At 50.4% G+C, this 22657-nt stretch overlaps 1 protein-coding gene across 1 annotated transcript in view; it reads left to right on the top strand.

The window, feature by feature from the left end:
* Positions 1-212: 212 nt before the first annotated feature.
* The window catches only part of Pls1 (plastin 1), a 57744-nt gene continuing 35299 nt past the window's right edge, over positions 213-22657 (top strand). The window contains exon 1 of the mRNA XM_042665704.1: positions 213-290. The gene's annotated coding sequence lies outside the window, so the exon portion shown is untranslated. The remainder of the gene's footprint in view (positions 291-22657) is intronic.

Genomic DNA, 22657 nt, shown 5'->3' with positions numbered 1-22657 from the left:
GCGCCCTCCGCCCCCGGCCCTTACTTACCTTGGGCGTTTGCAGCCAAAACCTGGCGGGTGGCTCCAGTCTGAGGACCGGGTGCGGTCCGAGCATGCGTCGTGGCGCAAGCGCTGCGGGCAGGTGGCCGCGGGCAAAGCTCGGAGGGCGGAGTCCGGTTCTCCGGAACGGGTGCCTGCGGAGCATGCGCGGTGGCGCGAGCGCCTGGGGAGACGGCCGCTGCCCGGGGGCGACTGGCAGGTGCCTGCCTGGGTCCGGAGGAGCCGGAGCTGCGGGACGGCGGCCGCCGCAGGTGCCGGGCTCGGGGGCGCGGGGCGCGGGCGCCGGCGGGAGCGCCCGCGGCGCCGGGTGAAGCCGAGGGGTCGCGCTGCCCCGCGGGAGCCGCGAGTTGCGTCCCGGCCCCGCGGGAAGCTCCGGCGCGAACTCGGGAGCGGCGCCCGGCCGGCCGGGGCTGCGCGTCGGGGCCGGGGCCGGGGCCGGGGCCGGGGCGCCTCGGCCGGGCGGGCTGGACGCTTTTCCTGGAGCCGAGGGTGGGGATGGGGGGTGGGGGTGTGTGAGGTGGGGGTGTGTGAGGTGGGGGTGTGAGGTGGGGGTGTGAGGTGGGGGTGTGTGAGGTGGGTGTGAGGTGGGGGTGTGAGGTGGGGGTGTGTGAGGTGGGGGTGTGTGAGGTGGGGGTGTGAGGTGGGTGTGAGGTGGGGGTGTGAGGTGGGGGTGTGTGAGGTGGGTGTGAGGTGTGGGTGTGAGGTGGGGGGTGTGAGGTGGGGGTGTGAGGTGGGGTGTGTGAGGTGGGCTGGGATGATGGGGGGTGAGGTGGGGGTGTGAGGTGGGGGTGTGAGGTGGGGGTGTGAGGTGGGTGTGAGGTGGGGGTGTGAGGTGGGTGTGAGGTGGGGTGTGAGGTGGGGGTGTGAGGTGGGGGTGTGAGGTGGGTGTGAGGTGGGGGTGTGAGGTGGGTGGGGAGTGGTGGGGGTGTGTGAGGTGGGGGTGTGAGGTGGGTGTGAGGTGGGGGTGTGTGAGGTGGGGGTGTGAGGTGGGTGTGAGGTGGGGGTGTGTGAGGTGGGGGTGTGTGAGGTGGGGGTGTGAGGTGGGGGTGTGAGGTGGGGGTGTGTGAGGTGGGTGTGAGGTGGGGGTGTGAGGTGGGGGTGTGTGAGGTGGGGGTGTGTGAGGTGGGGGTGTGAGGTGGGTGTGAGGTGGGGGTGTGAGGTGGGGGTGTGTGAGGTGGGTGTGAGGTGTGGGTGTGAGGTGGGGGGTGTGAGGTGGGGGTGTGAGGTGGGGTGTGTGAGGTGGGCTGGGATGATGGGGGGTGAGGTGGGGGTGTGAGGTGGGGGTGTGAGGTGGGGGTGTGAGGTGGGTGTGAGGTGGGGGTGTGAGGTGGGTGTGAGGTGGGGTGTGAGGTGGGGGTGTGAGGTGGGGGTGTGAGGTGGGTGTGAGGTGGGGGTGTGAGGTGGGTGGGGAGTGGTGGGGGTGTGTGAGGTGGGGGTGTGAGGTGGGTGTGAGGTGGGGGTGTGTGAGGTGGGGGTGTGAGGTGGGTGTGAGGTGGGGGTGTGTGAGGTGGGGGTGTGAGGTGGGTGGGGAGTGGTGGGAGTGTGAGGTAGGGGTGTGTGAGGTGGGTTCGAGGTGGGGATGTGGGGTGGGGGTGAGGTGGGGGTGTGTGAGGTGGGTGTGAGGTGGGATGGGGGTGTGAGGTGGGGGTGTGTGAGGTGAGGGTGTGTGAGGTGAGGGTGTAAGGTGGGGGTGTGAGGTGAGGGTGTGTGAGGTGAGGGTGTGAGGTGGGGGGTGTGAGGTGGGGTGATGGGGGTGTGAGGTGGGGGTGTGAGGTGGGGTGATGGGGGTGTGAGGTGGGGGTGTGTGAGGTGGGTGTGAGGTGTGGGTGTGAGGTGGGGGGTGTGAGGTGGGGGTGTGAGGTGGGGTGTGTGAGGTGGGCTGGGGTGATGGGGTGTGAGGTGGGGTGGGGGGGGTGAGGTGGGGGTGTGTGGGGTGGGCTGGGGTGATGGGGTGTGAGGTGGGGGTGTGTGGGGTGGGCTGGGGTGATGGGGTGTGAGGTGGGGGTGTGTGGGGTGGGCTGGGATGATGGGGTGTGAGGTGGGGGTGTTTGGGGTGGGCTGGGGTGATGGGGTGTGAGGTGGGGTGTGTGGGGTGGGCTGGGATGATGGGGTGTGAGGTGGGGGGTGTGAAGTGGGCTGGGATGATGGGGTGTGAGGTGGGGGTGTGAGGTGAGCTGGGATGATGGGGTGTGAGGTGGGGGTGTGAGGTGGGCTGGGGTGATGGGGTGTGAGGTGGGGTGTGAGGTGGGGGTGTGAGGTGGGCTGGGGTGATGGGGTGTGAGGTGGGGGTGTGAGGTGGGGGTGTGAGGTGGGCTGGGGTGATGGGGTGTGAGGTGGGGGGTGTGAGGTGGGGGTGTGAGGTGGGCTGGGGTGATGGGGTGTGAAGTGGGCTGGGATGATGGGGTGTGAGGTGGGGTGTGAGGTGGGGGTGTGAGGTGGGCTGGGGTGATGGGGTGTGAGGTGGGGTGTGAGGTGGGGGTGTGAGGTGGGCTGGGGTGATGGGGTGTGAGGTGGGGTGTGAGGTGGGGGTGTGAGGTGGGCTGGGGTGATGGGGTGTGAAGTGGGCTGGGATGATGGGGTGTGAGGTGGGGTGTAAGGTAGGGGTGTGAGGTGGGGGGTGTGAGGTGGGCTGGGGTGATGGGGTGTGAGGTGGGGTGGTGGGGGGGTGAGGTGGGGGTGTGTGGGATGGGGTGTGAGGTGGGTGTGTGGTATGGGGGTGATGGGGTGTGAGGTGGGCTGGGGTGATGGGGGTGAGGTGGGGTGGGGTTAGGTGGGTGGGGTGGAGTTGGGGTGAGGGTAATGGGGTGGGTGGGGGTAGGATGGGGTAGGGGGAAGGGGGTGGGGGTGGCATGAAACAGATGCCAATTTCTTTAAGTTTGGTGTGGTTGGCTGCAGATGAGAAATTGAGGCGCTTCCCTTCCCTGGGGATGGGGGAGTGGGAGCGGCTTGGCTTTGAACCCTGATCCCCCTGAAGAGCTAGGACTTACAGGTGTGGACCACCACCTCTGGCTTCAAGGCCTCTTTATTCACCCCCCCACACACACCATACTACACACACCACACACACACACACACCACTACACACATCACATACCACATACATAGCACACACACTACACACTACACTACACACCCACAGCACAAACACAGCACACACAGCACACACTACACATACCACACACGTACCACACACGTACCACACACACACACCATACACACCACATTACACATCACATACCACATACATAGCACACACTACACACCACACTACATACCCACTGCACACACACTACACACACCACACACACCATACACACACACACCATACACACACACCACACACACCATACACTACACACACACCATATACACACACCATACACTACACACACACCACACACACACCACACACACACACACACACTCGCAGTTGGCGGCTGACACCCAGGGTTCTTTGCTCTGGCTCTTTGCTCTCACTTGCGTGAGGCCGGTTTGGTGCCACACAGAAATCTTGAAGAAACCATAAGCCCTATGCTCCCCCCCCCCTGCAAAAAAAAATCCAGGTTGGGGGGGGGGGGGCGTTGGGTTGGCCGGAAGTGCAACTTCAGAGCCTCTTCCCCTTGACTTTCTCCTTCTTTAGTGACACTCTGTAGGTGGATGGTGACATCTGTGTTGGGGACGGGGGGGGGGGGGGGGGGGGAGGAGAGAAAGTTTAGGAAAAGGAAAAGTGAGGTTCAGACTGAGAAGCGTGGAAAGGGAATACGGGGAGCCCCTCCCTCCCTCACACCCCTGATAAATGTTTTAATGGCAGAAATAATAGACAGTCGGCGTGCCGCGGGGCCGGAGCGGCCTTTGAGGTCAGCCAGTTCAGCTGCTTCGGTTTACAAAGGAGAAAGCGGAGAGGCTGGGGAGAGGTTGGGTGACGCAGCGGCCAGGCTGGGCCTCAGAACCGTGTTCCTGATTTCAGGGATTTCTTTTTAAAGCCATGTCTTGCTGGTAATCTTGGCACTTGTCTGTTCGGTTGTATTTATGTAGCTTTCTTCTTCCTTCCCTCCTCTGCTGTCTGGGCAATGCAGCAGGTTCTTCGTTGTGTGTGTCCAGGCAGGACTACAGGGTGTTGCTCAGGGTGTTGTCCCTTCCTAGAGGCCTGGCCTGGCCTTTCCTTGCCTTGCCTTTTTCTCCCTCCCTCGCTTCCTCCCTTCCTTCCTTCTTCCCTCCCTCCTTCCCTCCCTTCTTCCCTCCTTCCTTCTTCCCTCCCTCCCTCCCTCCTTCCTTCTTCCCTCCCTCCCTCCCTCCTTCCTTCTTCCCTCCCTTCCTCCCTCCCTATCTTCTTCCTCCCTTTCTTCTTCCCTCCCTCCCCGATGGGGGCATCACCTCATCGCAGCAGTGAGATGGCAGCCAGGTGACGCAGGTGGTATCAGACACTGTCCAGTACTGCATAAGTGAATATCGGTGTGCTCGGTGGCAGGAACGATTCTGGAATCAAGAGGTAGCTCTGTTCTCTCCTTGGGCCCAGGAGGAACTGAGATTGGCTTGCCTAAGCCTGGTGCATGTCAAAGCTGGGAGTCATGCACCGTTCTCCAATACTGGCTCCCAGCTCCCTTCCTTCACCTTTACTTTTCCTATTTGCAGTATTGAGGACTGAAGCCAGAGCCTTGTGCTGGCCAGCACTCTATGCTTTAGCCATGCCCCCAGGCCCTTTCATGTTTTGTTTTGTGCCAGTCCCGAGGCTTGAACTTACTGCTGAGTCCTTTGCCTGAGATTCTTTTTCACTCAAGGCTAGTGCTTTTCCATTGAGCCACAGCTCCATTTATTTTAGGTAGGTTAACTGGAGACAAGAGTCTCACAAACTTTCCCGCCCTGGGGAACCATGATCATCAGATCTCAGCCTCCTGAGTAGCTAGGATGACAGGCGTGAGCCACTGGCACCCAGCTGTATTTTTTTTTTTTGAGCTAAGAATCTCTTGATAATAGTTCCCTAGACTTGCCCAGAACTCTCAATCATCCTGACTCTGTCTCCCTAAGAAACTGAGATTAAAGATTTGGGCCATGACACCTGGCTAACCCTTACTTTTTAAGGTCATTGGTCCCAAGACTCATTTGACTTGCCAATCAGGACCAACCAGTTCATAACGTTGTGGGTTGAGAGCCAATCAGAAGAGACCCATCCAGAGGAGGAAGTTTGGTGACCAATGGGAGAATGTCTCTGCCCTGGACAGAGATACTAGAGGGGTGACCACTCCATTCACAATTGAGTGTGCAGAGCTGGGACCGGGCACCCATGATCTGCCCACGAGAAAGTTGAGAACAAGTCTGGAGAGGCCTCTGGTTAGCTTGGCACAGGCAGGCTGGCCAGTCTGTGGGTGCAGAGTATATTTAGAGTATCCTGCATTGCCAGGGAGTGAGACACTGAAAGAAGGGGGTCATAATCAGACCATACGTGCAAAAACAAGGCAGGAGCCACTGCTTGTGAACCCCAAAACACAGTGGAAGAGGTGTTCTGGGATATATTTATTTGGAAGAGAGCAGCAGATAGCTGCTTTGCAAATCAAAACAAAACCTCCTGGTGTTGTGTCATTGGCTGGCACTTTGTTGTTGTTGTTGTTGTTGTACACTGTGATTTATTATCTTCCTTTGGACCCGCTCTTATGGCAGGGAGAAGTAAAGGGGTGCATACCGGTCATTCCCAACAATAGCGGGAAGCAAAAAATATGTAGATTGAGGTCCAAGTGAATAACCAAGGCAGAAAGCAAGACCTTATCTTAAAACATACCCAGTGCAAAAAAGAACAAAGCTGGGACTGGAAGCGTGGCTCAGAAGTAATGAGCACCTGCCTCGTAAGCACAAAAGAGGACCTGAGTTCAAATCCAGTATTACTAGCTCCCCACTTTGCCCCCTCCCCCCCCACACACAAAGAACTTAAGATGGTTGACAGAATGGAAAGGAAGGGATGACCTGGTAAAAAGGATGATTCTTTTTTTGTCAGTCACGGGACTTGAACTCAGCCTGTGCACTGTCCCTGAACTCTTTTGCTCAAGGCTAGTCCTCTACCATGTTGAGCAGCAATGCCACTTCCAGTTTCCTGGTGTCCATTGGAAATAAGAGTCTCACAGACTTTCCTGCCCAGGCTGGCTTTGAACCACGATCCTCTGAGCTCAGCCTCTTGAGTAGCTAGGATGACAGGTATGAACCACCAGCGCCTAGCAATTATCTTCTTGTGTGTATGTGGTTCTTTTTTTTTTGGGGGGGGGGGGTGCTCCCAGTCGTGGGGCCTGAATTCTGGGCCTGGGCGCTGTCTCTCAGCTCTTCAGCTCAAGGCTAGCGCTCTACCACTTGAGCCACAGCGCCACTTCCGGCTTTTTTCTTTTTGCTTATGTGGTGCTGAGGAATCGAACCCAGGGCCTCAGGCATGCAAGGCAAGCGCTGTACCACTGAGCCACCTTCCCAGCCCCCTGTATGTGTTTTTATAGCAAGACATTATTGCAAAGTGATCGGGCAAGTGCAAAATCCAGCAGTATGTTGAAATTAATATCTAATTTACTTAAAAATACCCAAAGAGCATGTACCTTCTGGGGAAAGGACTAAAGGGCGTAACTTTCTCAAAGCAATCCTGAATTATGTGTGTTTGTGTGTGTGCTCGCATGCACATGCACGCTGGTACTAGAGCTTGGACTTTAGGCCTGGACTCTCTCCTCTAGCTTTTTTGTTCATGGTGCTCTACCACTTGAGTTACAGTTCAACTTCTGGGTTTTTTGTGTTTTTTTTTTTCTTTTTTGTCTTGTCTGCCTAGACTGGTTTTGAAGCATCATCCTCAGACTTTGAGTAGCTAGGATGACAGGCATGTGCCACAAGCACGCAGCTTCTTTATAGAGCACCCTCATAGGGCAAGTGGGAAAGTTAAAGCTTAGAGGGAAAAAAAGTCCATCTGAAAGACAGCCGGCCTGTAGGCTCGTGAGAGAGCTGAGATCTGACTCGCCGCTTATGAAATAACCCACACTGTGTTAGTTGGGAAAACTTGTGGAAATCTAGGAGCCAGTCTTTGATCTGCAAAACAAAACTGTAAGGGGGGCTGGGAAGGTGGCTCAGTGTAGAGCGCTTGCCTCGTATGCATGAGGCCTTGGGTTCTATTCCTCAGCACCACATAAGCAGAAAAAGCCAGAAGTGGCGCTGTGGCTCAAGTGGTAGAGCGCTCGCCTTGAGCTGAAGAGCTGAGGGACAGCGCCCAGACCCAGAGTTCAGGCCTCACGACCAACAAAAACAAAAACCCATAAGGATGATATTTTCCCCTTTTCTTTTTTTTTTAATTTTGTAATTGCTTTAGTGTCTTTCTCTCCTTTCCCTTTGAAGCATTTCTAGATGCCCAGATAAAGCTAAAGATAGCAGTTGCTAGGTGTGGGCCTTGGTTCTGTTGGGGTGTAGGGGGTGGGCGCGTGATGGGGTGGTGGTGATGGTGGGGTACCTCTGGAGATTTGGAAGTCATTTTCCCCTCCCCTGGGGGTGATCTTTAGAGTCCACTTTTGTGCCTTGCTGGATTCTTTTTTTTTTTTTTTTTTTGTCGGTCGTGGGGCTTGAACTCTGGGCCTGGGCACTGTCCCTCAGCTCTTCAGCTCAAGGCGAGCGCTCTACCACTTGAGCTACAGCGCCACTCTTGCTGGATTCTTGGGGGGGACCCTATCCCGGACCTGAGGCCGTTGAACTGTAGCCCCTCAATTCCCGGGGAGCACCCACATCTGAACACACCTCGTCCACGGCGAGGGCTCTAGAAAATGGCAGGGTTCTGAAAGCAGTGCGGGCGGTGTGGCCACACCGTGGATTCCCACCCCACCCCTACCCCCCGGGGGTCACGGGATGTCCACACCCAGGGCCAGGCCCAAGACTTGATGGTCAGCATGGTGTAGGGAGTTGGCAAGGGATGCAGGCCCCTCTCCTGGTGAAGAGTCAGTCCACTTGTGCTGCTCAACCTCGAAGACATTCTTACTTCTGGTGCCGATTCTAGGTCTTGGATTCTTGGAGGTTTCTTTGCTCCGGGCTAGCACTCTACCGCTTGAGTCATACCTCCACAGCTGTCTTTTTGGTGGGTTAACTGGAAATGAGTCTCACGGACTCTCCTGCCCAGGTTGGCTTCAAACTACAGTCCTCAGATTTCAGTAGCTCTTGAGTAGTTGGGATTACAGGTGTGAGCTGCTGTACCCGGCAACATTCTTTGTTTGCTTCACCCCTCCCCGTGCGGTCAGTGTGGGGCCTACACCTTCTGTTCATTACATCCTGAAGCTCCTTTTGGCATTGAGTTCTGAGGTAGTATGTTCATGGTGGATGGGTGTGTGTGTGTGACGCATCTGCAGGGAGAAAGGAGGCTTTTGTGTTGCGTGTGGATTTATGGGTTATAAAATGATTACACAGCTTTGACTGTTGGGAACTTGGCTACCGGGTCACCAGAAGCTTGAGGCTGTGTGTCTTTCCTCGTCTTATTTCTTTTCTAGTTGGCTGATTTGACTCGTGTGTGTGTGTGTGTACGAGTGTGCATGCATGCGTGTTCTGTGTCTCATGCATGTACCCTGTCATGTGGTTTCTACAAAGACAAATGGCATTTTATTAAAATGGTGGGTAGGTAGGATGAAGGGTTAAATTATTAGGAAAGTGTCTCTAACTCTCTGTCTGTCTGTGTCTCTGTCTCTCTGTCTCTATCTCCCTGTCTCTATCTCTCTGTATCTGTCTCTGTCTCTGTCTCTCTGTTTCTCTTTCTCTTTCTGTGCTGGTATTAGGCTTGAACTCAGGGCCTGGGCACTATCCCTTAGCTTTTTCGCTCAAGGCTGGTGCCCTACTACTTGAACCACAGCTAACACTTTTTTTTGGAAGTTCATTGAAGATCAGAGTCTCATGGACTTTCCTGCCCGGGCTGGCTCTGAACTGCGATCCTCACATCTGAGCCTCCTGAGTAGCTAGGATGACAGGCGTGAGCCACTAGCACCTGGCATCCTCTTTTTTTTTAATTGTAAAGATACTATACAGAGGGTTACAGTTACATGAGTGAGGTAATGAGTACACTTCCTCTTGAACATTGTTACCCCCTCCATTGTTTTCCCCCTACCATCCCTTCCCTCCCTCCCTTCCCCGAGGTTCTTTTTTTTTTTTTTGATTGTGATTAAGTGATTACGTAATTTCAAAGTCACAAGTTTATTCTAACTTCCCTGGAGCAAATTGTCTACCACAGTCTGTAATATATAACAGTGTTCACATGTTATATACCATATTTGTGATCAGCAGAATGGGGATATTTAGTAGTGGTTCAACCAGATGAGCGGGAGTTCTTTGTTTCTTAAGTCCTGTTAGTTTTGTCGTATCACCTAACATTTTGGATTTAGCATCCACTTATCAGGGAGACCATGTACCGTTTATCTCTTCGTTCTTGGCTTACCTCGCTCAACATGATTCCTTCTAGCTCCATCCATTTCCCTGCAAATGCCATTATTTTGTCATTTCTAATGGCTGCATAATATTCCATTGTGTATAGATACCACAATTTTTGGATCCATTCATCTGTGGTGGGGCATCTAGGTTGTTTCCATATCCTAGCTATTGCGAACAGTCTGGCATCCTCTTTTTATAAGGCATGCATTTTTTTAAATCAGAAAATGCTTTCTAGGAGCACTAGAGATAGCTTTGTTCATAAAGTCCAGCTGGCTAAAGGACTTTCAACTTTATAATAGACTGAGGTTTTATGAGTGAATTTTTCTGAGCAGCTCACAGTTGTAAAACCATAAGAATATTTGATTCATAGCTCATGGCACAGAGACCTTGCCTCCTGCTAATGACCTCAGCTGAACACACATAAAAGAGGAAGGATGGTCTTTTGTTTTTGAAGGTGTGTGTGTGTGTGTGTGTGTGTGTGTGTGTGTGTGTGTGTGTGTGTGATGTGCTTCTTTATGATAGAAAGAAAGCCAGGGCTTGGCAGTATGGTTGACTCAAAATACCCGAGGGGGCCAGGCGCTGGTGGCTCACAGAAAAATCCAGAAATGGAGCTGTTGCTCAAATGGTGAAGTGCTAGCCTTGAGCATGAAAGCTCAGCACCCAGGCCCCAAGTTCAAGCCCCAGGGCTGACCTAAAACAACAAAAGCCCAGGAAAGAGGACCTGGGGGGCACAGGGGGAGAAGAGGGAGAGAAAGGCCAGAAATCGTCAGCCCGCCTGCAGTGCTCGTGGGCTGCCCCGTTTTCTATCCTTCCTATCTCAGCTGCCCTGATATCTGGCTGGGTATGGGAGAGGTGGGTCCAGGGCTGACGGCTCCGCTCCAGTCGCGGCTACTCTCTTGAGGCTCTTAGGGTGAAGGCAAGCCTCGATCTCCACAGTGTACCTGACCTTTCTCCCCACTGTCTGCTCAGATCCCAGGGGTCAGACCCCAGGTGGACGCAGGCAGCCCCAGGGCCTCAAACCAACAGTAATCCGAGCAATTGGAACCCCGGAACGTACAGGCTGCCGTCAGGGGTTGGTCTCAGAATGCAGATCACATGGTTGACATCAAAGAAAAGCGAGTTGGGAATGGACCCAAAGGGGCAAGGCCCTTGGCAGGCACCGCCACCCGTCTGGGTCATTCTACTCTGTCATCTGAAACACCATGGCCACAACGTTCCTTCTTTGGGTTGGTCCTGGGTGATAAATATCTTGTTTCCTGATGCAAATTCATGCAAACCAGAATTTTGAGGTTTGACAGATGAGTCTGCTGAGGGTTTTAGTATGAGTCTTTGGTAATTGGGGGAAGTGGAGGTTTGGGGGGGCTTTAGGGGGGTACAGATAATACCAAGAAAGTATATCATTGAAGCTTTAGTCTAAATTTCAAGTGTAGGGTTTCTAACCTTCCAGAACCAACCAGAAAAATCTCAGGCTCAGTGGAGAGGTCTCTGGGAATTCTATTCTGATGAAGCTCCCTGCCTTCTGTTTTCTTCCCACCTTAGCTCCCAGGACAGCTGTGGATCCTCAGCGCGAAGCCAACAGGAGCCTAGTTCTCACCGAGTTAAGAACTATCAGTTCCTCGAGGTGCCAGCCATGAAATGCAGCTCACAAAATCCACAGGGATGAGCCTGGCACCCAGTGGCTCATGCCTTTATCCTAGCTACTCAGGGGGCTGAGATCTGAGGATCAGGGTTCAAGACAGCCTGGAGAGGAAAGCCCCTTGGGAACCCTGATCTCCAGTGAACCATCAAAAAGCCAGAAGTGAGGCTCAAGGGGTAGAGAGCTGCCTGGAGCAAAAGAAGCTCAGGGACAGTGCCTAGGCCGTGAGGTCAAGGTTGTTATTACTATTATTTTTTAAAGCAAAAGTAGTCATGAGAGTGAATTAATTTTGGAAAGGCAACAGCAACAGCCCTTTCCTGGATCCTGTTTATTATTTGCAGACAGTCTTGGTAAAACAAAGATTACTATCTGTGGGAAAGATAATCTGACCAAAAACCCCCACAAAAGCAAAAACCTCTGCACACTTAGTCCAGCCGAGCGAGCGTCAGAGCGTCAGGGCATTGGAAAGCGCAGCCATCTGCAGTCCATAGCCTGTGGCCTCAGCCCTCAGCCGAGGTTGGAGAGTCCAAGCCTATGATGGTTCTCCCTGTGAGGAAGGAACCTTTGATGATTAGACTGGAGAGGGAATAGAAAAGCAGAGCCTGGAGGAGAAGCAGGAAGGGACTAAGGGACTCCACCTTGCTGCTTTTCGCCACTACGTGGCCAAGACTTCCAGATTGACTTGCCTGCCTGTGGTCCCTCAACTTGGAAATAGCAGAGATAGAGCTCATCCCTGTGTGTTCTCGTTCCAATCCTTGAAAAGAAAGAAAAAAAAAGGTCGGGGTTAAGCCGGGCTCGGCAACTCACGCCTATAATCCTAGGTACTCAGGAGGCTGAGATATGAGGATCATGGTTCAAAGCCACTCAGGGAGTGGCGCTGTAGCTCAAGTGGTAGAGCGCTCGCCTTGAGTTGAAGAGCTGAGGGACAACGCCTAGGCCCAGAGTTCAAGCCCCACGACCGACAAAAAAAAAAAAAAAAAAAAACTATATACAAAACCACTCAGGGCAGGAAAGTCTTTGAGACTTATCTCCATTAAACTGGTCAGAAAGAGCCAGACGTGGCACGTGGCTCAAGTGGTAGAGTGCTAGCCTTGAGCAAAAAGAAGCTCAGGGACAGCGCCCAGACCCTGAGTTCAAGTCCCAAGACTGGGGCTTACATACAAAAAAATGATCAGAGTTTAGCATTGGGATTACAGTAATAGCCAAGACAGACACAGGGTCTCTGCCGTAGGAAACTGGTGCTTTTCCAACCACTGATTATTTTCTTCTTTTTTTTTTCTGGCTCAGAGGGGGGAAAATTGAAATTGTGTGTGTGTGTGTGTGTGTGTGTGTGTGTGTGTGCGCCAGTCTTGGGGCTTAAACTCAGGGCCTGGGCACTGTCCCTTAGCTTTTTCACTAAAGGCTCGCACTCTGCCTCTTGAGCCACAGCTCCACTTCCAGCATTTTTGGTGGTTAATTAGAGATCAGAGTCTCATAGACTTTCCTGCCTGGGCTGGCTTCAAACCTCCATCCTCAGATCTCATCCTCCCAAATAGCTAGGATTACAGGTGTGAGCTGCATGATCCATGGTGCAGGGGTTAGGAGGGTAGCGCGGGGGGCCTTGTTTTTACAAAACTGCGAAGAGAAGAGGCGAATGTCAGAGATAGGTGCTGAGTGTTAAGTTGCACATCACTCAGAACATCACCTTGAGCCCAAACGCATTGAAGAATGGCAATCAGTCCGATAACCAAGGCGACTCCTCATGTGCTGCTCAACGGGGGCTTGTTGGGCATCAGTGGTCAGCTCACCTTGCCGCACCTCGCCCATTCTTGTCCCAGCTCTACCCTGTCCCTTGGGCAGAGGTGGTGACGGGGAGAGACCACGCTCACGCAGCTTCCGTGATGGCCTATCATAATGATTTCATTATGTTGGTCATGACTGTTCACCTCTTACCGTGCCTGATTTGTAGCTTGCATCCCGTCATTGGTATGTATGTACAGGAAAAGCATGGAGATATATATAGGTTTAGTGCTGTCCGCTCTGGGTCTTAGACCACAGCCTGCACTGTTTTCTTGATAGCAGTTTATTTATTCTTGGTGGTACTGGAGTTTGAACTCAGGGCCTTGTCCTTCCTCTACAGGCTTAAGTACAAACACTTGAACCATGTCCTTAGCTCTTTTTTTTTTTGGACAGTCCTTGTTCTTGAACTCAGCTCCTGGGCACTGTCCTTGAGCTTTCTTTTGCTCAAGGCTAGCACTCTACCACTTGAGCCACAGTGCCACTTCCGGCTTTTTCTGTGTATGTGGTACTCAGGAATCGAACCCAGGGCTTCCTGCATGCTAGGTGAGCACATTACCACTGAGCCAGATTCCCAGCCCCCAGCTCTTTTTGATTTACTTATTTTTACAATGAGGTCTTGCTTTTTTTTTTTTTTAACTAGAGCTGGCCTAATATACCATCCTCCTGTAGTTGGGATGACAGGTATGAACCAATATACCCATCTTCTTTTATTATTATTAGTTGAGATATGGGGTCTTGGAAACCTCTGTCCCAGGCTGGCTTTGAAACGACATCTTCCCCAACCCCTGCTTCCTACATGGCTAGTATTACAAATAGCAACTCCTGAGCCCCGCTAAATCTGCCCACTCTTGACATTTCAAAGAAATGTCATTTGTGGCCTTGTTGTGGTCAGCTTATTTCACGTGATATTTTCAAAATTCCTCATATTCTAGCATACATCCGTATTTATTTTTTGTGGCCATAATAGTCCATTTTGAGGATATATGGCATTAACAAAAATGTACTTATCATTCGGATGCAGTGGCTCAGGCCTGTAACCCTAACTACTTTGGAGATGAAGAACAGAGGATGTGGTTTCAGGCTAGCCTGGGCCACAAAAGTAAAACAAAACAAAACAGCTGTTCAGGAGACTCCATCTCAAAAGAATGGCTGGGCGTCATGGGGTATACCTGCCATTCCAGCTACGGGGGAAGCATCATGGCCGCACACAGTGGCACGAAACCATCATCCCCAGCAACACACCGAAAGTACAAACAGGAGGATCGAAGACCAGGCCTCGCATTAAGCCCTACCTTGGAAATAGTCTAGGCAAAAGGAGGGCAGGAGGCATGGCTCAAGTAGTAGAGCTCCTTCCTGCCTTGCAAGTGTAAGGCACCGAGTCCCGTGTCCAATACTCCGTTTGTCACTTGATGGGCACAGCCTTTTCTCTTCTGCTTGGGATGAACAATGTTGCTACAGATGTCCCCTCTCTCCATGACTGGGAATTGAACTCAGGGCCTTTCAGTTGCAGGACCAGCCACTCTACCACTTGAGCCACAACCCCTCAGCCCATTTGCTCAGGTTATTCTTTGAATAAGGTCATGCTTTTTGCCCACTTGGCCTGGACATTAATCCTCCTATTTACCCTTCCTTTCCCAGCTCGGATGATAGGCTCCTAACTTCACACCCAGCTATTGGGGGAGGTGGGCTTTGTTTTGTTTTGTTTTTAAGTTTTTGCCTGAGCTGACCTTCCTGATCTCTGTGTGAATGATCTTCCTGAGCTCTGCCTGCTAGGTAGCCAGGAACTCTTTAAATATTTAGCTAATGTGTGTATTTTCCGCATTTATTATGATCTAGGTATCTCAGAGGATTATAATGTGGGTATTACACAGCCGACCATTAGTCATGTTCCGACAGCTGCTCCCACCCATAAAATAATCACAGTAGACTGGTAGATCACCACCCGAAAAGTTGACTCTTGTCCTTCAAGGGGACATGCTGTTCCTTGCCTGGTCCCTGGGCTCCAGCCTACCATTGATCGGCCCTTAGGCACCATCGATTCGTTTCTATTTTCTAGAATTCCACATAAATAAGATCGTCTGCTGTGCACTTTCTGGTTTCCCCTGGTCCCTAACTTTGACCTTAACTTTTCTTTTCACTTTGTGAAGCGGCACGGTGACACCCCTTCTTTGCTTTTATGGAGGTGTTGTAAGGATGGCCGGGTAGTTCCTCTTCAGGGACCAGCCCCTCTGGGGAAGCGGGGTATGGTTTGTAGTGGATCCTTTGTTCTTGCTTTAATCCACAGAATTTGATACAGTGCTGCCAATTAGTTGGTTTAAAAAAAAAAATCTTTGCTTGGGGGCTGGGAAGCAGGCTCAGGGGTAGAGCGCTTACCTCTCATGCGCAAGGCCCTGGGTTCCATTCCTCAGCACCACATACACAGAAAAAAGCCAGAAGTGGAGCTGTAGCTCACATGGTAGAGTGCTCACCTTGAGCTGAAGAGCTGACAGTGCCCAAGCCCAGAGTTCAGGCCCATGGCCAACAACAACAACACAACAACAACAACAGATTTTCTTGAAATTAGCCCAGTGACTAAAAACACTCAGTCTCATATAGAACTCATTTCTTTTATTATGTTTTTTTTTTTTTTGGGGGGGGGGGGTCTGGTCATGGGGCCTGAACTCTGGGCCTGGGCGCTGTCCCTCAGCTCTTCAGCTCAAGGCTAGCGCTCTACCACTTGAGCCACAGCGCCACTTCTGGCTTTTTTCTTTTTGCTTATGTGGTGCTGAGGAATTGAACCCAGGGCCTCAGGCATGCAAGGCAAGAGCTCTACCACTGAGCCACCTTCCCAGCCCTTATTATGTATTTTTTTTAGCATAACATTCTCTAATTCTTTCTAGGCACCTCAGGTATGCTTAATTGCTTAAAAGTATCTTTTTTTTTTATTTTTTTGGCATGATGGAAACAGCATTGTCATTTGACATGAAAGTAACAATGGAATCTTCATAAAAATAATATGGGAGGGCTGGGAGCCCTCTGGTCCTGGAGCCTGAACTCAGGCTGCTGTGGAGGCCAAACCCTCGAGCTCCAACCCTTGGAGCTGGCTGCTGCTTTCCAGAGGGAGACCCAGCCCTGCATAGGGAAACTGAGTTTTCCATCCTTTCCATTGTTTCTCTGGCTCCCCGCCAAAGCCAGAGACAAGCCAGCAGCAGCAGCAGGTACATTGCTCTTTCCCTGAGCCCCTGGCAGCAGCCTTGTGGCAGCTTCTGGGGCTAGCTCTGCACAACTGGTCAACTAGGGACACGGCCTCTTGGTACTTCCAGTGGAATGCCTTCTTGTATTAACTGCTGGTGGCTTTGAAGGATCAGAGCAACCTCAAGTTCAGGGCCGCAGGATTCAGAACTCCTCCTTTCCCTTGGCTTGAAGGAATTTCTTTCCCACTGGCACTACTTGTGAGATCAGAAAGGAAGTTCTGGTTTATTCAGGGTTGGGCAAAAAAAAAAAAAAAAAAAAGAAAAAAAAAACCCAAAACTTCAACTCATTAATTCTTCATTAGACTTTTATTTATTTATGTTGTTTTGTTCTGGTCCTGGAGCCTGAACTCAGGCCTTATGTTTAGCTCAAGGTTAGCTCTCTACTACTTGAGCCACAGTTCTACTTCTGGCTCTTTGGTAGTTTCCATAATTGGAGATAAACGTCTCATGGACTTCTCTGCCCAGGCTGGCTTCGGACTGTGATCTTTAGATCTTAGCCTCCTGAATAGCTAGGATTATAGGCGTGAGCCACCAGCACTAGCTAGACTTTGATTTTCTTTCTTTCTTTCCTTTCTTTCTTTCTTTCTTTCTTCCTTTCTTTCTATCTTGTTCTTGTTGTTGGTTGTCGAGCTTGAACTCAGGGCCTGGGCTCTGTCCCTGAGTTTTGTGCTCAAGGATAGCACTCTGTCACTTTGAGCCACAGCTCCTCTTCTGGTTTTCTGGTCATTCATTGGAGGTAAGAGACTCATGGACTTTCCTTTCCTGGCTGGCTTTAAACCAGGATCCTCAGATCTCAGCCTCCTGAGTAGCTAGGATGACAGGCGTGAGCCACTGGTACCTGGCTTGGAGCCTGATTTTCTTATCAACCATGGATATACATTATTTGGGAAATGCTGGTGATTGAATACAGTTTTTACTATGTTACGTGGAATATGTGGATGTGTGCGTGTGTGCATGCATGTGTGTAATTAAAGCTCTCTTCCACTGTTTTGCCAAATTTGGGGGCAGAACTTACATCTTCCAGAAGTTTCCTTTATCAATGACACACGCCTGCTCGGCTCACCTCCTTGCAGCAATTTTCATAGTTTCTAAGTGAGACTCCAAGTCTGCCCTCGCCCTCCTCAGCGCCGGCCACCCTGGCTACTGTCCTTCTCACTATTTTCTTGGTAAAGCAGAAAACGAGCAGTTGCCAAGGCCCAGGTAGAGCTAAGAAGCTTTTGAATGATGCATGTCGAGGAAACTTGGCATCTGATATCATAGGCAACTTGAAGAGATCTTTGGGGCAAGAAAGAAGGGCTCCTGCATTTTCTTAGACTGGGCCAGCTTCTAACAAGCTCAGTGCTGCCTTTGTGCGTGATCCGCCTTCTGTCAGCCAAGCAGAGAGTTAGGACTGGGTGTCTACTTCGGGCGTCCATGTACCCTCTAAATTCATTTGCAGGAGTCATGCCCAAAGAAACAAAAACAACACACTCGGACCAGTTAGTCCTGGCAAGTGGAGGCCGTAGAAAAATCCCACAGTTTAAAAAAGCAACAAACAAAAAACTTCTTTGGCTTTGAACCAGGCCCTGGAGTCCAACAAAGGTGGTCCCCTTGAGCTCCTGACAGGCAACCAGAGCCTCCATTGTGTTTCAGCAGGGCCCAGAGATAATATTCCTTTATGAGCCTCCGTGGATATCAGCTTGCAGCCCGGAGCCTGGAGCTTGATACTGGAGTCGCTTACCGTGTTACTGTGCATAGCTACAGATGTTATTAATGACGTGGGCTTTTGCAGGCATTTACAAGTCAGGGCTGTGAATGCGGATGTTGCTAAGGGTCCGGTAACGCGAGCTGCGGAGGCCAGGGTAACCCCCAGGGATGAGTGCACCCTGCCCAGCCAAGTAGCTCAAACTCTAGAATATTCCACCAAGTGCTGCTGGCCTAGGATTTCCCCCTCCCCCCCCCCCCCCCAATCTAAATGTCAGTTGAGATTCCAGTTGACATTTTTGGTTTGCTTGTATCAGTCCTGGGGCTTGATCTCCGGGCCTGGGTGCTGCCCCTGAGCTTCTTTTGCTGAGGGCTAGCACTCTACCAATTTGAGCCATAGGTCCACTTCTGGCTAATTAGACGGTTCATTGGAGATAAGAGTCTCAAAGACTCTCCTACCTGGGTTGATCTTGAGCCATGATCCTCAGATCTCAGCCTCCTGAGTAGCCAGGATTATATGCATGAGCCACCAGCGCCCTGGCTGAATCTCAGAATTTCTAATGTGGAATGATACAAAGAATTATTTAAAAAAAAAAATTCTGCCTACTTCTGACCCTGTTCTTCTGTTAGAATCAAGGTTCCTGTCTTTTTCTTTCCTTTCATATGTGTTCAGACATCCCAGGGGATTGACCAGGGACTGTCACCAGCCGTTAGACACAAATGGTGGCAACGTCCTGTTACCTTAGCTGTTAAAATTGCTTAGTACCCCCATTAGGGGAAAACGTGTTGTGCATATACCACTCCCAGGGTCTAATTTGAACATCCTTTAAAAAAAAAAAAAAAGGAAAGATAATTCAACTGTGTGTGACTGATCACAGTCCAAACGCAGGTTCAGTAAGGTGCATAGCATTGCTATTATGCTTCATGTGGAAGGTGCCAATGAAACACCAGCAAATTCCATGTTTAAATTGGGCCGAAACCAATTATTCATGTGCAGGAGATCATCTCAACTTGTACAAAATCAAAATGGATCATAGAACACAAACCCTGGAACTTTTTAATTTTTTTCTCTCGGTCCTGGGGCTTGAACTGTGGGCCTGGGTGCTGTGGACTCCTTTACATGCTCAAGGCTAGCAAGCACTCTACCACTTGAGCCACAGCACTTCCAGCATTTTCTGTGATTAATTGAAGAAAGAGTCTTAATGGACTTTCCTGCCCAGCTGGCTTCGAACCGCCATCCTCAGATCTCAGCCTCCTGGAGTAGCTAGGATGACAGGCGTGAGCTACTGACACGGGACAAGCCCTGAAACTTTAAATCTACTACAAGAAGACTGGATGTGCTAGGCGCTGGTAATCACTTCCATAATCAGTGGAGCTCTGATTAGCACTTTTGTGTGAACAAACCCACCCAGAGACCTGGGAAAGAACTTTCTGGAAGGATTAGAAACAATGTGCTTGGTCACTCACACCGCACCAGGAATAGTGCCTGATCCTACCAGCCAGCCTGGAAGCCAACAAATGTGTGGGTCATGTGGTAGAGGCGGTAGAGGAGGATGGAGTCTTAGCCATGGTGATAATGAACTCTCCCATAGTTCCTCACTTCAGTGCTAGAGAAATGCTGCGATTCAACGTTCTCTGTAATAAGGACACCTCTGCAGCTCGGTGTTTGGCCTTAGGTGCTTTTCTTCCTTTCCTGTCCCTCCCTTTCTCTCTACCTGTCCTCTCTTCCTTTATTTTATTCTCAGTGCCCAGGTTTGAACTCAGGCCTTGCACCTGCCAGGCAAGTGTTGGATCACCTGAACCACGCCCACAGCACTTTTTATTTATTTTGCAGCCAAGGTCTCACACTTTTGCCCAGGCCAGCCTTGGACCGTGATCCTCCTAACCCCTGCCTTCTGCAGAGCTGGGTGTCTGGTTTTTCTTCCCTCCCTCCTTCCCTCCCACCCACCCTCCCTCCCTTCTATCCATTCTTCTGGCATGCATTAGCTATGCAAAGGAAGTCTTCGTTGTTACTTTTGCATGCATTCCAGCGCACACTGACAAAACTCACCTCCTCTGTCTGGCATATTCTGTGAGACAGGATCTTGATAGTGTTTTGTTTTGTTTTGTTTTCCTTGTGTCTCAGCTGGTCTTGAACTGCAGTACTCTTGTCTCTGCCTCCCAAGTAGCCAGGATTATAGTACCAGTGTCCTGGAGGGGGAAAACCAAGTAAGGGGTGATATTGTCTAAAAAATGAAATGTACTCATTACCTGACTGAAGAACTGACACTCCTCTATACAACACCTTAAAAATAATATATATTTTTTTAAAGAGCCACGTACTGGTAGCTCCCCTCTGTAATCCTAGCTACTTAGGAGGCTGAGAGGATTGTGGTTCAGTTATCTCCAGTTAACCACCAGAAAATTGGAAGGGGAGCTGTGGCTCAAAATGGTAGAACGCTAATCTTGAGCAGAAAGAGCTCAGGGATAGTACTCAGGCCCTGAGTTCAAGCCCTATACCGACTAAAAAACAAAAAGGCTTTGAACATTGCCAGATTTTTTTCCCCTGGCTGAGAACCACTGCCCTAGACTAAATGTCCCTCTGGACATGCCTAACAAAGCTAAAGAGCAATACCGAAAAGGACCAAACTCTTTTCAAAATAATTTAATTTCATTGGAGGACAAAGATCAATAATGGTTCTAGGATACTTTTTTTTTTCTTCAGAAATTGAAAAAAAAATGTTTCAAATTCAGACAGAATTAAAAGGGATCTTGAAGAGCCAAAACAATCTGGAAGGGGGGAAAAAACAAACCCAACAGGTTAGAGAGTCATATCATGCAGCTTACAAAACAACATGCCTGAGAGTTCTCAGCTCCTGAAAATACCTTTTAGATGTATCTGGGCAAAGAATGAAATACTTCAAGTTTAAGCCAGTGTGTGCTTTGGCGGCGAAAGTTCAAGCCCTGTCCCTGCCCAGGCTCTTCAAGCTTCACCAGTGGGAGTGTCACTCAGGTTGCTGTGACTCCGAGTGTTGGAATTCTGGGCTAGAAAGAAACCTTCCCGTCCTCTCCAGATACTGTTTCATGTTGCTACTGAACTGTGCATTCCAAGAAACTCCGCACCTCAGGCAATTACCGTGGAGCCACTACCTCCCTATGGTGTGATTTCCTGTGACTCAGTAACACATAAGACAGAACACAGGAACAAAGGGCTTTCCAGACACCCCCAAAAATGTACCGTAAAACAATTCACATCATTTCCATAGAGGATGATGGCCTCCTACGCCCTCTGCTCTGCCACATTTCCTTGTTCATCTAGTGTTGGGACAGGAGCACCAGAACTTAGAGGGTTCAGTGAGGGAGGGATGGGGGGGCTGGGTTATGAACCCCATTAGAAAAGGGTTAGGAAAAAAGTTGACACAAATTTGAGAGATTCAGAAGGAAGGCCAGCAATTAGCAGGTGAGTTAAAAAAAAAAAAGGGGGGGGGCTGGGAATAGGGCTCAGTGGTAGAGCGCTTGCCTAGCACGCATGAAGTCCTGTTGTGCCAGGCTGCAGACCCCCAAAGACCACCAAGGAGCCAAATCCATTGCAAGTACACAAGAGTCGTTTATTGCAAGCTTGAGCCTGGACTCAAAATCGTCACCAACGCAGCAGGTCAGAGTTGAGAGTCCCAGCCACATCTTCAGCAGGGTTCTTATAGGGTTTCCAGCAAGAGGAGGGGGTTTCCATCCTAGCAGTTACACGATTGGCTTAAGGCTCGCAGGCTTCTACATAATTGGTCAGCGGGCAAGTTTCAGGGTAGGCTTATTGGTTAAGGGCATAATCATTTCCAGTATAAGGGTAGGGGCTTTCCTTAGTGATTACAGAATTGGTTAAATCATACATAGCAAGCAGATCATTGGTTGGGATATAGAAGACTAACCATAGGATGTAGGCAACACTATATTTTTAAACTGTTTATGACCCTACAGCTGCTTTTTCCAGGAACTTGACCAACCTGTCTATTCTCCAGTAACTGGGGTGGTCCCTTCCCATAAGTGGCTAACTTGTGTTTTGCCTTAACAGTCCTAGGTTCGATTCCTTAGTACCACATACACAGAAAAAGCCAGAAGGGGCACTGTGGCTCAAGTGGTAGAATGCTAGCCTTGAGAGAAGCTCAGGGACAGCACCTAGGCCCTGAGTTAGAGTCCCAGAACTGCCACTCTTTATTGTGTCTATCTATCTCTGTCTGTCTATAGTCTCTCTGTCGGTTGGTCAGTCTGCCTGTCTATCTATCTATCTATCTATACTAGACTTGGTGCTTTTCCTGCTCAGCCCAGTCACTAGATCTCAGTGAGATTGTGAATAAAAAAGTGACTTGCAAAGAAGGGGAGAGGACCCAGACATCTGCAGAGTTACCAACCAGCGGAAATACCTTAGAACCCTCTAGAAAAAAAAGTGTCGTCGAGGACTTTCTCTTCTTTACAAAGTATTATGGGTAAATTGCTCTATTCGACAAGTTTCCATATTGATTCTGCCCATTTATAGGAAAATAAAATCATTTTAAGTTAATGAATTCCATACATTTGAATAGGCATGGCCAAAGAATAAAGTCCTAGTCTTATTTTTCTCATTTCAAATGCAAGGTCAATACCAGAACTGTTAATTTACAGCCTTTCTGTGTAACGCCAGTGCTAAAATTGGACCACTATTTTTAAAACTTGCAGCAAGAAAGAGAAAAAACCGGTCGTGAGCAGGGGCAAGGACAGGCAAGGTAACCACCACCACAAAGCTTACAAAGAAAATGATGACAGAAACAGAAGTTTTTTCTGATCTATGGGGTTGTCCTTAAAAATCCTGCTAAGGCTAGGCACTGTGGGCCACACCTGTAATCCCAGCCTCAGAGATCTGAGGATCATC

This window comes from Dipodomys spectabilis, unplaced genomic scaffold, assembly GCF_019054845.1.
Source record: "Dipodomys spectabilis isolate Male_0828 unplaced genomic scaffold, ASM1905484v1 ptg000342l, whole genome shotgun sequence".
NCBI classification, from domain to species: domain Eukaryota; kingdom Metazoa; phylum Chordata; class Mammalia; order Rodentia; family Heteromyidae; genus Dipodomys; species Dipodomys spectabilis.
This window is presented reverse-complemented; position numbering and strand designations above follow the sequence as displayed.